This window comes from Ambystoma mexicanum, chromosome 11 (genome assembly GCF_040938575.1).
Source record: "Ambystoma mexicanum isolate Mex_15411 chromosome 11, UKY_AmexF1_1, whole genome shotgun sequence".
NCBI classification, from domain to species: Eukaryota; Metazoa; Chordata; class Amphibia; order Caudata; family Ambystomatidae; genus Ambystoma; species Ambystoma mexicanum.
The window spans coordinates 1251295549-1251315018 of record NC_090934.1 but is presented as its reverse complement, the minus strand read 5'-3'; the positions used below and the strand labels follow the sequence as shown (position 1 = coordinate 1251315018).

Sequence of the window (19470 nt, the reverse complement as noted above, 5' to 3'; positions counted from 1 at the left end):
ATCTAGCCCCGAGGTACATCTTAAGTCCCCTTTTGTGTGCTCAGGCATCCGCAAGCTTAATTACTTCCTGACATTAGTATATCCACAGCAACAAAAAGATTATACAATCTAAACCTGGACATCACAGTATGTCAACATTCCATAGCTAGAATCTACATTTATTTCAAAGTCCTTTAGAGGTTTACTTTTTAAGGTGAAATTTGAAATTTTGATTTTTGCAAAGCATACCACCCACCCGATATTGTCTATTTTTTCGAAGGAGAATATTTCATGTAGCTCAGATGCTTTTAAATCATAGGTGGGGAGCCAGGGAATTAATGGTAGAGCAGAGGTGTGGTCTGGCTTGGTTCAAAAAGCCAAGCCCAGTTAGTCAGCAAAAGACCAATACTTGTGTCTTGCCTCCTCAAGCCCCCTGCAAGACTCAAACCTGGTGTCCAGTACTCTACCCACCTCGTCATTGCATTTTTAAAGGGGGCTGATTTAGGGAATACTGATCACCTCCTAACACATAAAATCAATATTTGGTGCCACAATGTTCGCAGCTGTGACACAGTTGGCGTGATCCTGGGCAAATTATTTTTATCAGCCTAGTTAAGTTGAAGCCAGGATTTGAGTTCAGTGGCCACTTATAATACCTTACCACATCTTCCCAGCTCTAACTATTAAAGATATGCGTTAATGTCAGCCTAAAAATATCTCCTGGGATTGGCACCTCTATGGATTGACGGTGCTCTATTTTTTAAATATTTGCTGTGTGCGCAGCAAAACCTGAGTGCATAATTTTTCCATTGTTGGGGCGTCATTGTAATATATAACCATTAGTATATACCTGCAGGTTCCAGAACACATTTAAATTAATTTAAAAGTTGAGAAAACGAAATATAAAATGTCCCATTTTAATATTGTGCTCAGAAGCAGAGACTGTCATGAAAACTGAAATACTGCCCCTTTCTTTGCTAGCAGTCCTGCTCATAGTGTGCACCACAGCAGGGCTCTGCCTGAGATTTATTTTCTGCTCATCTTGAGAGGATCTTAGAACACTTAGTTCTTGCTGGGCCACAGTGTCTTTGAATAACATTATTGTTGACTGAAAAGAGTCTTTATTGTGGCTAGGCTGTTGGCTCTACTTGATAGTTTTGCAACACTGTTTACACTTGCTGCTTTGTGTTTTCTTCTAGGATAGTCTTAGGATTCCCCTGTTTAAAGCCTGAGTCCTATTCGAGTGTGATGGCGAGAGATACAAAGTTTGCCCACTGTGGTAGAGAAGGCGAAGCCTAAGTGTCTTTCTCTGAACTATCGGCTGCTTTCGATTTGTATGTCGTTAATTGAGCATAGTCCTGTGGTTGGATGGAATGTTGAGATTTTGGATTTGGTTAATTGAGCTTCTTGACCTTGCATTGCTCTGTAGGTGATGCATTGTGTTCTGAAGTGGATTATTTTCTTAAACGCTATTGATTGCCGAGCTCTTAAGTCTGGGGGTTGTAGTCTGCTTTGTGGGGTATGCTTTTGGCTTCATTGCTTCTGGCTAGACCACTGACCATCATCCTTCGTTCTATGTGGGAAGGTGAAGTAGGACAGAAGCTGCCTTCAGTAATTCACAGGATCTCGTCACTTTTCCCCAGGGTGGGGGGCCCATCCCTGCGATGCTCGGCTGCTACCCAATAGTTCCTCTAGGGGTGGTGGAATGCGGGACCTCACAGGGATAAGGACTTGATGATAAGTACCCAATTTCATATTTGTTTGGGTAGGGATAACCCTTTAGAAATGGGTAAAGGTTGGATCTTTGATTTGTTTCCAGAATGAAACTTGTTGAAACATGGCACCCCTTTGTTCGACTCCTTACTCCACCTCACCATACTTGGCATAGGTAGTAGAAGTCTTTTTTTTTTTACTTTCGCTGTGACTTGTGCTTCCATAGGGTTTATCCTTAAACATATGCAAAAGGCTGTCTGGCTCTGATGTGATGTCTTAATTACAACTTTCAAAGGCCAGGTGAGGTTTAGTTCCACGCGTGTGTGGGAAGATCCTAGGGGTTACTTATGGGTGATTTTAATTTAGAATTTAAATGAAGACCTTGCTTGAAGTATCCCAGTGTTGGATGCAGTACCACCGGAGAAACAGAAGTTAGCTCTTCATAAAGCTAGTCTATGACTCAAGACTGGATTGAGAGCCTGCAATGGTAAAGTGGTGGGCGAATTCCCACTGGCACAACCTTCTTGAGTGGGTCTAGAGTAGTTATATTGATAAATACTGGTTAACATCCCTGGCCATAGAGAAAGATTTGTAATTGTAAGAATTGAGCAACCACTGCCCACTAATTTGAACTCTTATGGAGACAATATTGAAGTTCCCCCCCAGAAGCACTGCCTAATACTAATAATGCCTTCCAAAATTACTGGCAAGGTGAGGCAAGTGGTGAAGTGGAAAACTTTAGATTTAATTAAAATAACCTGAAGATGCATCTTAGCTCACATTCTATTTTGGAAGATTTGTGGAATAACTCCACATCTCCCTTTTAACCTCTGTATTTAATGATTTCAAGTTAGAAAAGTGGAAGGATACAATAATGAATTCTTTGAACAATATAGTCAACATACTATACATCAGTACACAAGTAACTATTAAATCAATCTTTACCCCGCTGAATCAATTAGAAGTTCTTTCCATCAGGACAAACCTCTTCCTTCCTAGACATTGTCAGTTCAGTAACAAAACCTACTTGTACACAAGACAGTAAAACAGAACAAACATTCAGACAACCACAAACACAGAAACACAAAAAAGAAAAATGGTGACAGGTCCCATTTCTCACAAACTCCACTATTCATAAATCAGCCCAACGTTCAACTACCATACAAGTCATCAAAATGTGTCCAAAGGTTCAAATAGTTTTCCTCCCTACCCGGTCTCTGAAACATAACTCGCTCAAAATCAGACAGTAACAATATATCATTAATTTCCTAGTCTTCCACACTTTAAAGGCTTGTTTTGCTGCTTTCACAAGCGCCTGGTCAATCCAATGCCCCAATTGCTGAGCAGTTTCACACCGCCCATTATCCGATAACAGCAGTATTTGCCACGGTGTCCTTGGGAAGCTTATTGATATCATCACATCCAGTCTATCCAATATCTCACTCCAGAATTTCAGTATTCGGGAGCAGTACCACAACATATGAATAAATGTCCCCTTCTCCTTTCCCCAACACATATCATCGTCACTGAGCCCCAATTTACACACACGCACTGGTGTCCAATACAGCCGCCCTAAGATTTTTTGATGGATATTGCTTAACTTGAGGTCCAATTTACTCCTATAACCCACCAGCCGCATTCGTCCCCATTTCCCTTCTTTAATTTTACATCCCAGTTCTTCCTCCTATTTTACCAGCAAGTTCTTCCAGGATTCAGCATATAATTGCCTTATAATTTAAATATATATTCCCATTAAAATGAATCAACCATCATTTCCCTAGTCACAGTAATAGATGGTAATGTACATGCCCCTTTTGGCAATTTCCCTACTGAATAAATACTATTTAATTTACATTGAGATAGTCTATCCCTTTCTATTGTCAATCAAGCTGGCTCACGTCCATTCTCTGGTGTCATAGAGAGGGCTGCCTTTTTTAGCTGGGGTGCAGGTGTGAGTGGATCTAGGTCACCTGGCCTAAGCCCCACCCACCTGGTGCCTTCCTGGTTGCTGCTCTTTTTCACCACTTAGCAAGCCCCGCCTACCTGGTGCCTTCCTGCATGCCGCTCTTTTCCCTACTTAAGGAGCCCTCCCGCTTCTTTTCCTTTGCAACTGGGGAGCAGGTATACGTGGATTTAGGTCACCTGGCCTAAGCCCTGCCCACCTGGTGCCTTCCTGGTTGCTGCTCCTTTTCACCACTTAGCAAGCCCCGCCCACCTGGTGCCTTCCTGGTTGCTGCTCCTTTTCACCACTTAGCAAGCCCCGCCCACCTGGTGCCTTCCTGCATGCCGCTCTTTTCCCTACTTAAGGAGCCCTCCCGCTTCTTTTCCTTTGCAACTGGGGAGCAGGTATACGTGGATTTAGGTCACCTGGCCTAAGCCCTGCCCACCTGGTGCCTTCCTGGTTGCTGCTCCTTTTCACCACTTAGCAAGCCCCGCCCACCTGGTTGCTGCTCCTTTTCACCACTTAGCAAGCCCCGCCCACCTGGTGCCTTCCTGCATGCCGCTCTTTTCCCTACTTAAGGAGCCCTCCAGCCTCTTTTCCTTTGCGGCTGGGGAGCAGGTGTAAGTGGATCTAGGTCACTTGGCCTAAGCACCACCCACCTTCCTAGCCCTGCCTCTTCCTTCCTGCTCTTAACTCTTAGATCAAGGGCGTCTCTCGCCCGGGCGTCCAAAGTGAAGGGCAGTCAAAAGGGCAATTCCTGTTTGGGTCCGACCCCCTGCTTAGACAGCAGGTAAGCATGCACCAACATGTGTTTACACCCTCTGTGCCCGCAGGCCACCCCCACTCTCTCTGGTCCCCCCGTGTTGTTCCCTTGTGCCCCCCCTTCCTGCACACAGGAGTCTGCCCCGATACATTCTGGTTTGACCATCACCGTCTTGTGGCCAATGCTGGATTTTACTTTTATGGACTTCATTGATTCACGGTGCGTCACCCTTTCTCAACTCTCATGCTCTCATGCTGGACTTCCTTTGCATCTTGTACTCCTGGTGGCCCTGAATCATGCTGTTCCCATCTTCATCTTGCATCCAGACTTGCAACATTATGTGTTACTACTGACATCTGCCATTGTTTTCGCTCACCCCTCTTGCTTCTCCACTCTTTTTGACTGTTTACTCTCTGTTCTGTCCTCCCCTCTCCCTTTTGCTATTTCCTCCCCTCCTCCCCTTACTTTCTTCTATGCACTTACTCTATCAGAATTGTCCCTGGACCTAGTATGATAGCAACCTGGTCTGTCGCTCCCCCATCCCCTTACTGTTCTCACCGCCCCCTCCCTCCAGCACTATCTGAAACGTTGTCAGGCCTAGTTTGATAGTCGCTTGCTTTTGTTCCTCTCCTCCCTTTCTGCACCCCTTTCCCCTCACCTTTTGTTTTCCTCTGGCTCTACCAGAAATGTCATCAGGCCTAGTACGCTAGTCGCCTGTCTGTTTCCATTTCCTTCCCACGCTCCCTTCCTTATCTATGTCTTAGCATTTGCACTGAAATGTTGTCAGGCCGAGTATGATGGTTAATTTCACATCCTTACTGTTCATGGCCTGTAAGAATGTCGAATTTTCCCTTGTTCCCTCCCTTGCCTTGAAGCGCTTTGAAACACATTGTGTATAGGCGCTATATAAATAAACCTATATCATATCAGTATGAACCCTCTATAATACTCTTTTCAGATCCGGGTATCCAAAACCCCCCTTTTTAGCATTACGTGACAGAATGAATCTCGGGATCTTTGGTCTTTTCTTCTCACCCTAGAGGAAGCTTTGAAAAACTCGGTTTATTTCTTTAATCAATTTTTTTTTAGAAGCTTAAAGGTAAGGATTGCACACACATACAGTACTTTCAGCAAAAGGGGTATCTTAATGGTGTTGACCTTTGCCCAAATCCCCAGATCCAGCCGTTCCCATTTCCTAATATCTCTTTTTAGAGTTTCCACCAGTTTTCTCACATTAAATTCCACCATCCTCTTTATATCTTTAATCAGACCACTAAATATTTCACATGTGCCTCAGACCATTTACAGTCCCAATCAGAAAAATCTCCTCTTCTGCACGTCATAGAAAGCGGGACCACTTCCGTCTTATCCCAATTAAACTTGGGCCCTGATAATTTACCCACTCTTTCAGAGCCACACTACTTCCCTGTGGGTTAGAAAGGATCACCACCATGTCATCTGCATAAGAGAACACTTTAACTTCTTTGAGTCCAAACCTCAAACCCCTGATTCCCTGCTTATTGCATATAAAAGTTCTCAATGGTTCCAGAGCAATATTAACGGCGATAAGGGGCAGCCCTGCTTTGTTCTCTTGTTAAATGAAATGCATCAGATAACTCATTATTCACCCAAATACATGCTTTCGCTGCACTCTGAAGGCAATTGACCGCCCCCATCAAAGTTACTCCCAAATCATATTCTTTCCATTGTAAATCTCAAGAAGGCCCAACTTACCGTCAAACGCTTTTTCAGCATCCATAAAAACTAATGCTGTTTGAAATTTCACTTTGGTGTAGACCTATTATGTCAATAAGCGTTTTAATGTTTTCATACTCAAATCTATTTTTCATAAACCCTACCTGTGACTCATGGATTATTTTTCCAATACATTTTTCTAGTTTATTTTCCATTATTTTAGCAAATATTTTTTACTTCTCCAGCATTGCATCTTTCATGGTTTCACATGCTGTGAATATTTCCTCGTCGTCAGGCTGTGAAACCTCGGTAACTTTAACTTAGCGTTTTCCTATGGAAAACTTTGGCACTTTAGTGCCCTATCAACGTCCTTTTTGGGTGCTGTAGGTCCCCCCCAATAGGATGTCTGGTATAAATAGCCCCACCCCCGCGGCTTGCCCTCAGATTTCAATTGTCTCAACTGTTGGGATCACCTCGTGTTTCTTTGTGTTTTTGCACGTGTTTGGTTCGTGGGCTAGGATGTCCTCGGTAGCCCAGTGGAAGTCTCTTTTTCGGCCTTGTGCTACCTGCGGCATGAAGGTGTACAAAGGGGATGGTCATATGGACTGTCTTTAATGTCTCTACCCCCATCACTCGGCGGGTGACTGCAAGATATGTGAAGGGTTTTCGCAGAAGACCTTGAAAGCCCTTAATCGACAGCTCAGATGTTGGCTTAATGAGGGCACGTACCCGTCTCCTGAGGTGGGTTCGGCCCGGGGAACCAGGAAGAGCAGAGAAGTCCATGGAGCATCGGGCAACGTTGCCTGCATCAGAGGTGTGGAAAGGCAGCAAGTCTTCATCTAGGCCGCATCATTCGAAGGCAAGTGGCTCCTCGTTGCCTAAGCATGGTCAGCAGGACAAGTCCAAGGGTTCTGGTGGTAGGCCCGAGAAGTCTACAGTGTCGGAGAAAGACCTGGCGAAGCCGAAGGAGTCTTTGTCGAAGCACTCGTCGTCCAGGGACCATCACAAGTCTTCGTCCAGCCGGGAGCCTTCGAAGCACCGGTCCGGGTCTCCAGTGAAATCGAAGCCAGTGGACGTGTTTCCGACGACTATCTCATCGGCGGTTGTGCCATTGTCGATGGTAGTGTTGCATTCTACAGTGCCGTCATCGACGATGGTGTCGTCAGCGCCGACCACGACTGAAGGACAGTGGTCTGCTGCTGTTGTCGTCACAGATATAATCGAAAGGTTTGTTGACGACGGGTGGGGTGTGGCAGTCCATCACCTTTATCCAGCTAAGATTTCAGTTTCTTCGGGTTTGGAGGAGGAACAGGAGCAGGTGTTTGACCCGGCTGCTCTGGGTCTGCAGAGTGTGAGGCCTTCGTCGAGTGGGGTGGGGCCTGAGCCACCCCTTTACCCGTTGGTTAATCAGCAATCTCTGCTGTCGTTGCAAGTGCTATCTATGTTTCAGTCTTTGTTTGGGCAACTGGATGCGAGGTTGCAGCCTCCTCCGAGTCCGGCGGTGCCGGTGGTTGAGGGGTTTCCTGGTGAGGCGCCTAGAAAGTCTCCTCCGGCACGGTGCCACTGCTGGTGGGGTTGGGCCGTCCACGGTCTCACCCTGAAGAAGGCGATCTACCTGAATCGGACCCTGCCCGACACCCTATCTACTGTGTCATCGCCCGACGAGGGATGACACATGGGACCCGGAGGTGGAGCAGCCCCATAGTCCGGCACAACCATCGCCTCCGGATGATATTGGGGCGTTCCACGCCATGATGTTGAAAGCGTGTCTGGAGTTTGGGCTGGCGCCTGAAGAGGAACGCAAGGACTGCTTCCTCTTCAACCATATGTGCAAGCGGAGGAAGGCGGTCTTCTCTGTGCCGATTCTCGACCACGTGTGGCAGGATTGCCTGCGCACAATGCGCCTCCTGTTTTCAGAGCCGGTGATGAAAGGTTGTCTTGAAAAGAAATTCAAGGCTCCTGAATCTACCCCTAGATGTCTGGTGTTGCAGCCCACACCCTGGTCCGTGGTGTCGGCGGCTGCCAGTCGTAAGGCCAGGAGCCAACATAAATGTGTTGCACCTCCAGACAGTGAGGCCAGGAAGCAGGATGCTTTTGGAAAGGTGGTCTTGACGGTAGGGGCTACGACTGTGATGGCTGCAAATTCCCTTGGCGATTATGGCCAGATATAATCGTGAAATGCTGCATCAGCTGGCCCCGATTCTTGACCATCTGCCGGAGCAACACCGGAAGGAAGCAATGCTGTTGGTTCGAGAGGGGGAGGAGGCCTTCAACCACATCATCAATATTGCTGTGGACCTGGCGGAGTCAGGTTTTAAATAAATTAATAATGGGGTGGTGCTCCGACGGCAGGCCTGGTTGAAGTCCACAGACTTTCACCCGGAGCTCCAATATAAGGTCATCGACATGCCCTGTGAGGGCGAACACTTGTCCGGCAAGAAGATTGATGAGGCCCTGAAAGGGATGAAAGAGGATACGGAAACCGCTAAATCCTTGGGTTCCTGGCAAAGTGGTTGCTCTTTTCGCTCCTTTTGAGTTTTTCGTGGAGTCTCTGGGAATGCCTGGTTTGCTTCCGCCAGAGATCGAGGATACGGGCGCTCCAGCTACTCATCTCAAGGTTGTCGATCAGTGCAGTCTGCTCAGAAGGGCCGGGACTTCCAAGCTTAGCGAAAGAAATGTTTGTAGTCCTCAGCCGTGAAGGGACGGCAAACAAAAGCCCCACAATAACTGCCATATGGACAATCTGCTGGGGGGCAGGGTCACCATCCATGTCCACCAGTGGTGAAAGGTAACATCAGATCGCTGGGTGCTAGACACGCTGCGTCTTGGCCACTCAGCGTTCCAGCGTCCTCTGGTCCCTTTTCTGCCGGTGCATGTGCTGCCGCTGCATCTTCCAATCCTGCAGCAGAAGGTGGTTCTATTGCTAGAAAAAGCAGCGATAGAACCAGTTCTGGTTGCTGAACAGGGCCAGGGGGTTTACTCCCGGTACTTCATCGTGAAAAAGCCCAACGGCAAGTGGAGGCCTATTCTCGATCTTCGGGCGTTGAACATGAGTCTGCAGCGCCTGACGTTCAACATGCTCACCCTTCAAGATGTCATCCGTGCAGCCGGGTGATTTCCTGGCATTGTTGGATCTGCAGGATGCCTATTTTCACATCCCTATGAGGTGGAAGCACTGCAAGTTCCTGCGTTTTGTGGTCGTAGATGAACACTGAGTTTCGGGTCCTGAAGTCGTCCCCCAGGACGTTCACAAAGTGTCTGGCCCCGGTGGCGGGCTTCCTCCGGAGGGAGGGTCATCATGTGTACCCCTACCTGGACAATTGGTTGGTGAGGGGTTCGTCACAAGAAGGGGCAAGAGAGTCTCCCATGGCGACCATGTGGCTTTTGCAACGGCTGGGATTCCGCATTAACTTTGACAAATCATGGGGTGTGGCTAACTGGCCATGGAATAGGACGTGCTGCGTGAGGAGCTGCTGATGATCCGACTCTATTTTTGCCAAAGTTACCCGTTGAAACTGCAACGAGTGCCTAGAACTTCGAGGATCAGGTGTCGTAAGCCGCACGCCAAGTGAAGTTCGCTGGGGAAGTTCGTAGTCTCCGGGAATCGTGAGATATACACACTTTTGTTGGTGCGACTGTGTGGCCGCTTCGGCACCAAGATGGCGGCCAACAAAGGAGAGGCCTCCGAGGAGAAACGAAACTGATTCCCCGGAACTGCGGGACATGGCTGCGGTAAATTGCCTGGAGGAATAGTACGACAGGAAGATATGGCAGAGTGTTCGAACTAGCACCATGGGAGCGCCCGGCCTTGCATATGCTAATGGAGCCTCGGCGAGCTGACCGCAGGAGGAGATAACATTGGATACTTGGGCGACGAGGCCTACGGAAGTTGAATGGGAAGTGTGAGGCCATAGCCCATCAGTAAGACAATTCGAAGTGCCATCTCGAATGTTAGTTAGGAGACCTGGAAGCCAGACCATTGTCGGACCGAGGACAGTGCAACAGCTGCACTAAGGCGGAGGTGTACAGGAGTGGAGGGCAGTGCCATGTCGGCGAAAGGGTTGAGAACCAAGACTAAGCAACCCACGATGGAGACTTTCACGAAAACGCAACGGACACCCTCAACATCTGTGCAGAGCATGGTCGTTACCCCTGCGGAAGACGCCCCCGAAGGGGACAAGCACCAGATCCTGGAGGCTAAAACGGGACTGAGCGCTAAGTGGGACTTGGCAATGGAGGACCTACGCACAGCTCTAGAGAATAAGATCGATGCTGTAGGTACGGAACTCACCCTGCTGCGTCAAGATGTTGGGACACTTGCAGAAAGGACCAGCGGTCTGAAAAGTGGGGTGAAGATTAATACCGATGTTAGCACGAGCAATGCGAAGGAGATTCATGTCTTAAAACAGGTCGCCAACCTGGAAAATAGTGTGGAAGAGGCGGAAGGAAGAGCGAGAAGAAACATTTGCGTGGTTGGCCTTCCGGAGGGGGAAGAAGGCCAAGACCCCACAAAGTATGTCGAAAACATGATCCTACAAGGGATCGGAGCCGGGAATCTTTCGCAAGGATTTACGCTGGAGAGGGCGCACCGCCCCTAATGAGGAAACCCCGGCCGGGTCCCCGCCAAGACCGATCATCGCGAGGATCCTGAATTACAGGGACAGAGAAAAGATCCTCGAATATTTTCGTAAGGGCGGCACGATAGAAAGAGCATCCAACAACATCACAGCATACCCGGACTATACGATACTGGTGCAAAGGCAGAGGTATAGTTACGTCGCCGTCAAAAGAAGGCTGAGGGCGGCGGGAGTCAAATATATGCTGTTGTATCCGGCACGATTGAAAGTGCTACATAAGAACAAGGCGCTATTTTTTGATACCCCTGAGGATGTTGTCCCATGGCTGGACCTGCAGGGCTGCCCGGAACAAGAAGCGGATCGTGACCGGCAGGATCAGACCGAATGAAGATTTCGTAAGGAGGAAGACCCTGATGGTATAGAGAAACTGTAACTAACTGAACTTTGTACGCAATCTGAGCCTGGTGCTCGATTTGGACTGGAATATAGTGAGTGTAACTGTAATTGGTAACGTTTTGGCAACTGTATGCGTAATGTTTTTTGAAAGGAGCAACAGAACGTGGACGACCTACCCCAACAGATCATTAGTCTCAGCGGCCATTAGGGCGGCTTAACCCTACTGAGCCCTGAGTTGAAGCTTGTGCTAGGCAGGGCTAGATGTGGTGGTGCCTGAGATCCAGGAATGGAGCTGGGCAACGGTTGGGGAGGGTATTGTTGGGGGAGGGGTGGGTGGGAGGAAGGTGGGGGAATGGGAAGTTGAGTGTGTGTGGTTATGGGGAGTTTAAGTTTTGTTTCGAGCCTATTTGGAGGAATCAGCATGTGGTACTTGCGGTGTGTGAAGGGGCGTAATTGGCGGAAGATCGGGAGGGTGCTCATTGATGACCTATGGGGGACCTCAGGATAATAACGTGGAACGTCAGGGGCCTTAACAGCTATCTGAAAAGAAACAAAATCATGATGTATCTGAAAAGGCAGAAAATAGATATTGCATTACTACAGGCGACGTACTTGACACGAGAGAAGTTGGACCCTTGTTAAGAGAAAGTGGAGAGGGACCGTAGTGGGCTCGCCATACTCTGCATATGCCCGGGGGGTGTTAATCTGGGTGGCACTGCATGTCCCGTTCAAATCGATACAGGAGGTAGTTGAAACTGACGGAAGGATGGCTATATTGCGAGGGCTGGTGGAGAGCAGGGAGCTATGCATAGTAAACACGTATGCCCCCAACCAAAACACAGCAGCATATTTTAGAGCCTTGTGTACCAATCCTAGTACGTGTATAGGGAGCGCGGTGATCTGGGGGTGGGGACTTTAATTGTGTGTTGGATCCTGTGGTGGACAGATCTGATGGCAGGGTGGGTAAGCCTAGCCCAGCGGCGAGAGCGTTGCAGATGCTGTTAACTGATTTTGGCTTTACAGATGCGTGGAGGATGAAACATCCCACTGAGAGGCAATACTCGCACTATTCAGCCCCGCACCAACTGCATACTAGGCTCGATTACGTCTTTGCCACAGCAGATGTGATGTCTGAGAATACTCAAATCGAATATAAGGCCAGGGTCCTCTCGGATCATTCGCCCCTGATCCTCGGATGGCAATACTGCCCCCCGAGAGTGAAGACCCCAACATGGCGCCTCCGAGCGGAGGCGCTCAAAGATCCAGTCTTTAGAGAAGATATAAGGGAAGAGATTACTAACTTCTTTGAAGAGAATACTGGGAGTGTTGATTCTGCGGGCACATTATGGGAAGCTTTTAAGGTGGTGATGCGGGGGGCGGCCATTGCCAAGTCAAGAGGGTTACAGGGTGGGGTCTTGGCTGACCTGCTGACGGTGGAAACTGAGCTAGAAACAGCATTGAAGAGCGGTGATGTAGACACGGAGCTGGTACTCCAGCAACAATGTGCAGGGCATTGGGAAAGACTCTGCAATCTCAATTATAGGAAATATGTTGAGAGGCAGCACGCGGGGGGAGACAAGACAGAGGCCGCCTTTGGCCTGGCTATACAAAAGCGAGACCCCTAGGCCTCCGATTAGGACTATTATTAGGGAGGACGGAGATGAGGTGGCCACACAAGAGGGGGTCAACAAAGAATTTGTGGAATATTACAGAGAGCTGTACGGAGATGATGAGAGGGGTGACCAGCGCAAGATAATCGAAACGTTAGAAGACATAGGGCTACCCAAGATAAGTGAAGAAGAGAGGGAGGAGTTAGATGAGCCAATCTTGTTGGAGGAGTTAGAGGAGGTTGTGAAGCAGCTGCCTACCTGTAAGACCCCAGGAGCAGATGGGTTCCCCAGCGAATTCAATAAAGTATACAGAGAGGAAATCCTCCCCCCCAATGCTGGACATGTTTAATGAAGCATTTGAGATAGGACGGTTGCCTGATTCACTCAGAGAGGCGATCATAATACCACTGCCCAAGCCCAATAAACCAGAGCATAGATGTGGTTCCTACAGGCCTCTGTCGATGCTAAACCAGGACAGCAAGATTCTCATGGCTGTCCTAGCAAATCGATTGCAGAAAGTGATTGGTAGACTCATACATCCGGATCAAACGGGTTGTGTCCCAAGCAGAAACATAACACACAACCATAGGCAGCTTCACCGGGTGGTCGAATGGGGTAGTAAGAATGAGGGTGAGATGGCGATAGTGTCTCTAGATGCAGTCAAAGCTTTTGACTCGGTCCAGTGGCCATGGCTATTGGCTGCTTTGGAAGGGTATGGAATGGGGCCGGGCTATATCAGGTGGGCCAAGATGTTGTATAGTGAGCCGCTTGCCAGGGTCCGAACTGGAGCTGTGATATCCGAAAGATGGCAACTTGGCAGAGGCACCAGACAAGGGTGTCCCTGGTCCCCGATGCTTTACATCCTGGCCCTGGAGCCTCTGGCAATATGCCTTAGGGCACAGTATGATGCGATTGGCATTGAGGTAGGAGGGGAGCGACACTTGATATCCTTGTACGCGGACGATTTGGTACTGTACTTGCAATACCCAGAAGAAAATCTTATACATACTTGAAGTGATGGAAAGGTACGCAGAGTTGTCGGGCATCTCGGTGAACTCCCAAAAGTCTGTCATATTCCCGCTAGGTAGCTATAAGGGGATCCCTGTAGAAGGACTACCGGTGCTGCAGGTACCATGGGCAACTAGCTCTTTTCGCTATTTGGGCGTAGATGTATATCACACGGTGCAAGAAGAACACAGGCACAATACGGAAGTAGCCGTTGAGAAAATTAGAAACGGCATGCAGTTCTGGACAAGATTGCCCTTGGCGATGATGGGACGGGGGGCCATGCTTAAGATGGTAGTTCTGCCCAGGCTCCTGCATTACTTTAGTAATATCCCATACATAATACCCAAGAAGTTTTTCAGTAAATTGAACAGCATGTGTAAGGATTTCCTGTGGCACGGTACCCGAAATAGAGTGGTGTTTTGGAAACTATAGAACTTTTATGAAAAAGGAGGTATCAGACTGCCTCATTTTGAGGTTTATTATTTGACGGGACAGTTACAGTATGTGGCCAAGTGGCTTTCTGATGAAGTGACCTCTGAGCACAAGGTGCTTGGACAGGACTGCGCCCCGTTTTATTTGAAAGAAATGATTTGGCTGTCCGAAACTGAAGAGGGGGCATCTTGCGATGTTGAGGCTTGGATGGAAAATTTGGCGTAGGGCTTGTCGTTTGATGGAAGTCCCGTGCCCGTGCCTCCCGCAGATACCGCTGGTTGCGTTGACAGGAGGGGATGATCAGCTGAGGGCGATTGTTAGGACCTACTGGGAATCGGTGGGGCTGGCAACGCTAGGCGATGTTTGGCAAGAGGGATCCATTCAAGAGGGATCCATTAAGGAGTTTATAGAACTCAACGAAGAAACAGGGCTACACACGGGCCAATATGTCACTTACATTAGATTGGTGCGGAAGATTAGGAACACCTGGCCAGAGACAGTTTTGATAGAAGAACCAGATGCAGTTTTGGAAACAATATATGATATATCCGAAGGGGGTCATGAGATCTCGAGACTGTATGAGATGGTGATGGCTAAGGCGGGGAAAGATTTGACACATCTGAGACTGGACTGGGAGGCGGAAGTGGGGGCCCCGATGGAGGACGGGGCATGGGAGCGTGCCCTGGGTTATCACAAAAAAGTGTCTAGAAATGCCAGATTAAAACAAATACAGCTGTATGTAACGCATAGGGCATACATGACCCCCTTGAGGATATCCAAGTTCCGAAACGCTGGAATACAAGTGTGTCCTAAATGTAACCTAGAAAACGCTGACATGACACATATGTTTTGGTCGTGTCCGATTATCAGGTGGTACTGGGGAGAAGTGGCGCAGAAACTGGCTGATAAAGGTGTTACTCTTGTCACAGACACGGCCTGGGCCTGCTTACTGGGCGGGTTCCCCATGCCACGGAAACTCAAGCATATTGAGAAACTGAGAAATCTGGCGTATGTGCTTGCGAAACGCAGGATCGCCATGGGGTGGAAGAAATGCCACAAACCCAAGGTGGATGTATGGTGGAAGGACTTGCAGAAATGGGCGGAGGCCGAAACGGTGGCATGGCAAGAAGCGAGTAGCCGGGCTGATGAAGGGGAGGCGGGTACCCTGTTGGCTTGGAAAACACTAATAACAGAATTGTTTGGAGTAATATCAGATCCAACAGACTCCGAAGAGAACGAAACCCGGCCGCGTGTGCCAAACATTGAAAGGGATTGACAAATAGGCTCACGGGGGGAGGGAGGGAAACTGGATGTGTAATTGAACTATTATGATTATGCTGCTTGTTTGGTTTTTGTTTGCATAAAATCAATAAAAGAAATTTAAAAAAAAAAAAAAAACTTTGACAAATCATATTTGACGCCGTCCAGAGTTTTTTCTCATGGCACAGTTTCTTACCCGGAAATATCCGGTAAATCCTTCCCGCGAGCGTGTGGAAATGTTGCGGGCCAAGGCAAGCGAGTGGAAAGGGGGCGCAGTGGTCTCGGTCCAAGGTTACATGTCGCTGTTGGGGCCATGGCATCGTGTATCCCTCTTCTTCCCAATTGCCGCCTGTTAATGAGGCCGGTGCAGGAGTTCCTCGCAGACAGATGGTCGCAAAGTCGAGGAAGGTGGTTGGACAGATTTGTGGTTGACGAAGGCTTGGTGGACGCCTTTTTCTGGTAGACATGCACGTCCAATATTGTAAGGGGCATGTCCTTGCTGGAGCCGGATTACCAGTTTACGATTGTTGCAGATGCTTCCCAGGTAGGGTTTGGGGCACACCTCGACAAGTCACAGGTGCAGGGCCTATGGTCATGGGTTGAGACTGTTGCATATCACTGTGCACGAGTTGTGGGCGGTGCGCTGGGCCCTCAAGTAGTTTCTTCTGCGGATCAGTGGTGAGGGTGTTAACGGACAATACCACCACGATGTTATATTTAAGGAAACAGGCAGGCACACATTCCAGGGTCCTGTCGAAGGAGGCGCAGGACGTTTGCCATTGGTCTCTAGCTCAAGGGATCAGCCTTGTCACTTTCCATTTGCCCAGAGTTTCTGAATGTTCAAGCAGACACAGGCAGCAGGGATGCCAGTCAGCTGCACGAGTGGAGGCTGAAGGAACAGCAGGTGGCGATAATCTTCTGGCGATGGGGGCAGCCTCCGTTGGCTCTATTTGCTATGAGGGAAAACGAGCAGAGTCTGGAGTTTGCCAGCAGAGGGGCTCATCCCGAGTCATTTGGGGGGGGGGGGGAGCACATTTTCGTTCCCGTGGACAGGCCTCTTCGCATAAGCGTTTCCTCCGTTCCCACTCATTCGGAGAACCATCCAGTGGATTCAGAAGCACCAGTGCCGGGTGATTCTGGTGGCCCCGTTCTGGTCCAGGCAGACATGGTTTTCAGATCTCCTTCATCTGGCAGTGGAAGAGCCGGTTTGTTTGGGCGCGGATCTGGATCTCCTGTCTCAGGATGATGGCAGTGTGTGACATCACGATCCGGCGACTCAGCCTGGCAGCGTGGCTCCTGACCACTCCAAGTTAGGACATTTAGGAATATCGAGAGACTGTCGACGGATCTTGGAGGCAGTGAGGGCACCTTCCACGAATGTCTCGGATGGTCATAAATGGACGAGATTCTGTGAATGGTGTAATGGTCATCCTGAGGTTGAGCCTTTGGACGTTTCCCCGGCTCAGGTTCTCCCGTACTTGTTACACCTGGTGGAATGGAGCCTGGCGTTGTCATCCATTAAGGTGCATTTGGCAGTGATTTCTAGGATTCACGAGAAAGTGCCATACTGCTCCTCTATTTAGCGATAGCTTGGTGAAACATTTTTTGAAGGGGTTGTTTGGGACATTTCCTCTGGTGAAGAAGTTTGCACCGGTGTGGAGCCTTAATGTAGTCCTTTCGGCTTTGATGAAACCTCCTTTTGAACCCATGTCAACGGCTCCATGAAGTTCCTCTCATGGAAGGTGGCTTTTCTAGGGGCGATTACCTTAGCCAGGCAGGTGTCAGAATTGCAAACACTGGTCATTGACCTGCCTTACCTAAGGTTTATGAAGGACAAGGTTCTCCTGGCCACTAACCTGCACTTTATCCCGAAAGTGCTGTCAGCATTTCACAAACTTGCCTCTATTGCTTTACCCTCGTTCTTTGCTAATGCATCCACGCCAGCGGAGAGGGCCCTGCATTCCCTGGACGTTAAGAGGGCCCTAAAGTTTTATCTGAATCGCACACAGAAATTCAGAAAGTCACAGCAGCTGTTTGTGGCCTATGGGCCGTCCAACAAGGGGCAGGCTATCTCTAAGCAAGGACTTTCCCGCTTGGTTTCCTCTACAATTTCGTTTTGTGTCACAAAATCTGGCAAGCCTTTGAGGGGTGCTCCGAAGGCTCATTCTACACGGTCCACAGAGTCATCAGCGGCGTTGTGGTCTCGGATACTGCTGGTGGACATTTGCCAGGCAGCCTCCTGGGCGGTGCCGCATACCTTCACCAGGCATTACTGTCTGGGGCAGCAACATGTGCAAAATGTGCAGGTGGTGCATGCAGTCTTCAAACGCCTGTTTCAATAAGGTAGGCCCTGCAGCTTCGGAGTGTTTTCTATTTGCTATGTCACTTGCTGGGTTTGTTGTCTCGGGTATGTGATTAAATACTGTTTGTTGGTTTGCCTGTGTCACTCCGCCACGCATTGGTTGTACTGCTATATAATCTATTCACAGCATGTGAATCCATGGAAGATCCAATGTTGTAGAAGGGAGTAGTTTCTTACCTGGAACTCCATTTCTCCAGCGTTGGTATCGTTCATGGATTCACATGCGCCCGGCATACGCCCCTGCAGGCAAACCTAGGTTCGGGTTCCCTCTACTTTGGAGGTTAAATCTGAAGAGAAGCCGCGGGGTGGGGCTATTTATACCAGACGTGCTACTGGTGGGGTCTAAAGCACCCAAAAAGGACGTTGATAGGGCACTCGAGTGCTGGAGTTTTCCATAAGTAAATGCTAAGTTAATGTTACTGAGGTTTCCCAGCCTGACAACGGGGAAATATTCACAGCATGTGAATCTATGAAAGATACCAACACTGGAGAAATGGAGTTACAGGTAAGAAACTACTCCCATCTACATTCAGTAAGGATATTGTTCTGTAATTGCCACATTTTTTTTATTGTCTCTCCCATCCTTTGGGATAAGCGTAATCGTGGCCTCGCTCATTGATTGACCCATCTCCCCCTTCTCTATGAGTTAAACAGCCTACATAAGATAGGAGCCAGAAATGCACTACATTTTCTATAGAAATCTACTGGCAGGCCATCTAATCCTGTGGATTTCCCCTCCTTGAGTTGCTCATTCACCAACAAAACTTCACTCGCATCAATTTCAACCAACAGAGACATACTATCTTCCGACAATAGTCTAACAATGTCTATAGATTCAAATAATTGCTCTAAATCAGGCTGCGAGAAAGATACCCTCTCCGTATACAGTGTCTCATAAAATCTTTTAAAACACTTACAAATCTCGACATTCCTCAATACCAGTTGGCCAAGTTCATTCTCAACACCCTGAATAAATGACTTCCCAACTATCCCATTCAGTGCATTCGCTAATAGCCGCCCACTCTTGTCTCCACCTTCCCACTATTTCTGCCTTGTGAAAGAGACCCTGTTCTGCCATGAAATTGGTTTTATTTGCTAAAGTTTCTTCAACATGAGTCATCTCTAGCCGAACTTTGGCTTTCCCTGATCGTGCATATTTTTGCTCTAAACGTAACAGTTTTACTTCGGTTGCTTTCAGCTCACCCAAACATTTCTTCCTGAGATAGTAAGTTCTATTAATCAATTCTCCCCTCACTGTGGCCTTGAAGCTGTCCCACACTATTTTTGATTCTGCAGACCCTTCATTTTCTTCAAAGAATATTTACATATGTGACTGAACCCCCTCTGCTTCACCCTTTTCTTCCAATATCTGTTTTCATGCACCATCTTTAAAAAGAAGGTACCTCTCTATTCATCTTTAAATGAAGATCAAGAAGTGTGCATAGTCTGAAATTTCCCATTCTCTAATACTCAAATTAAGGGTCTTATCTATGACTTTTTGGGAGATCAAAATATAATCTATTCTGGAGAATAAGTCATGGACTGGAGAGAAGAATGTATATTCCCTTATGTACGGATGCATCACTCTGCATATGTCCACGAGGTCACATTTCAGAAGAAAACTCATTGCATATACCGAGATTTATGTATCTACATGAACTAACCCTGTCTATTCTGTAATTGTGAATACAGCTAAAATCACATCCTAAAATAATTTTCTCCATGCATTTCAT

At 48.1% G+C, this 19470-nt stretch overlaps 1 protein-coding gene across 7 annotated transcripts in view; it reads left to right on the top strand.

Moving 5' to 3' along the window:
* The window catches only part of ZNF609 (zinc finger protein 609), a 1443811-nt gene that overhangs the window by 1335435 nt on the left and 88906 nt on the right, over positions 1-19470 (top strand). The window lies entirely within an intron of this gene.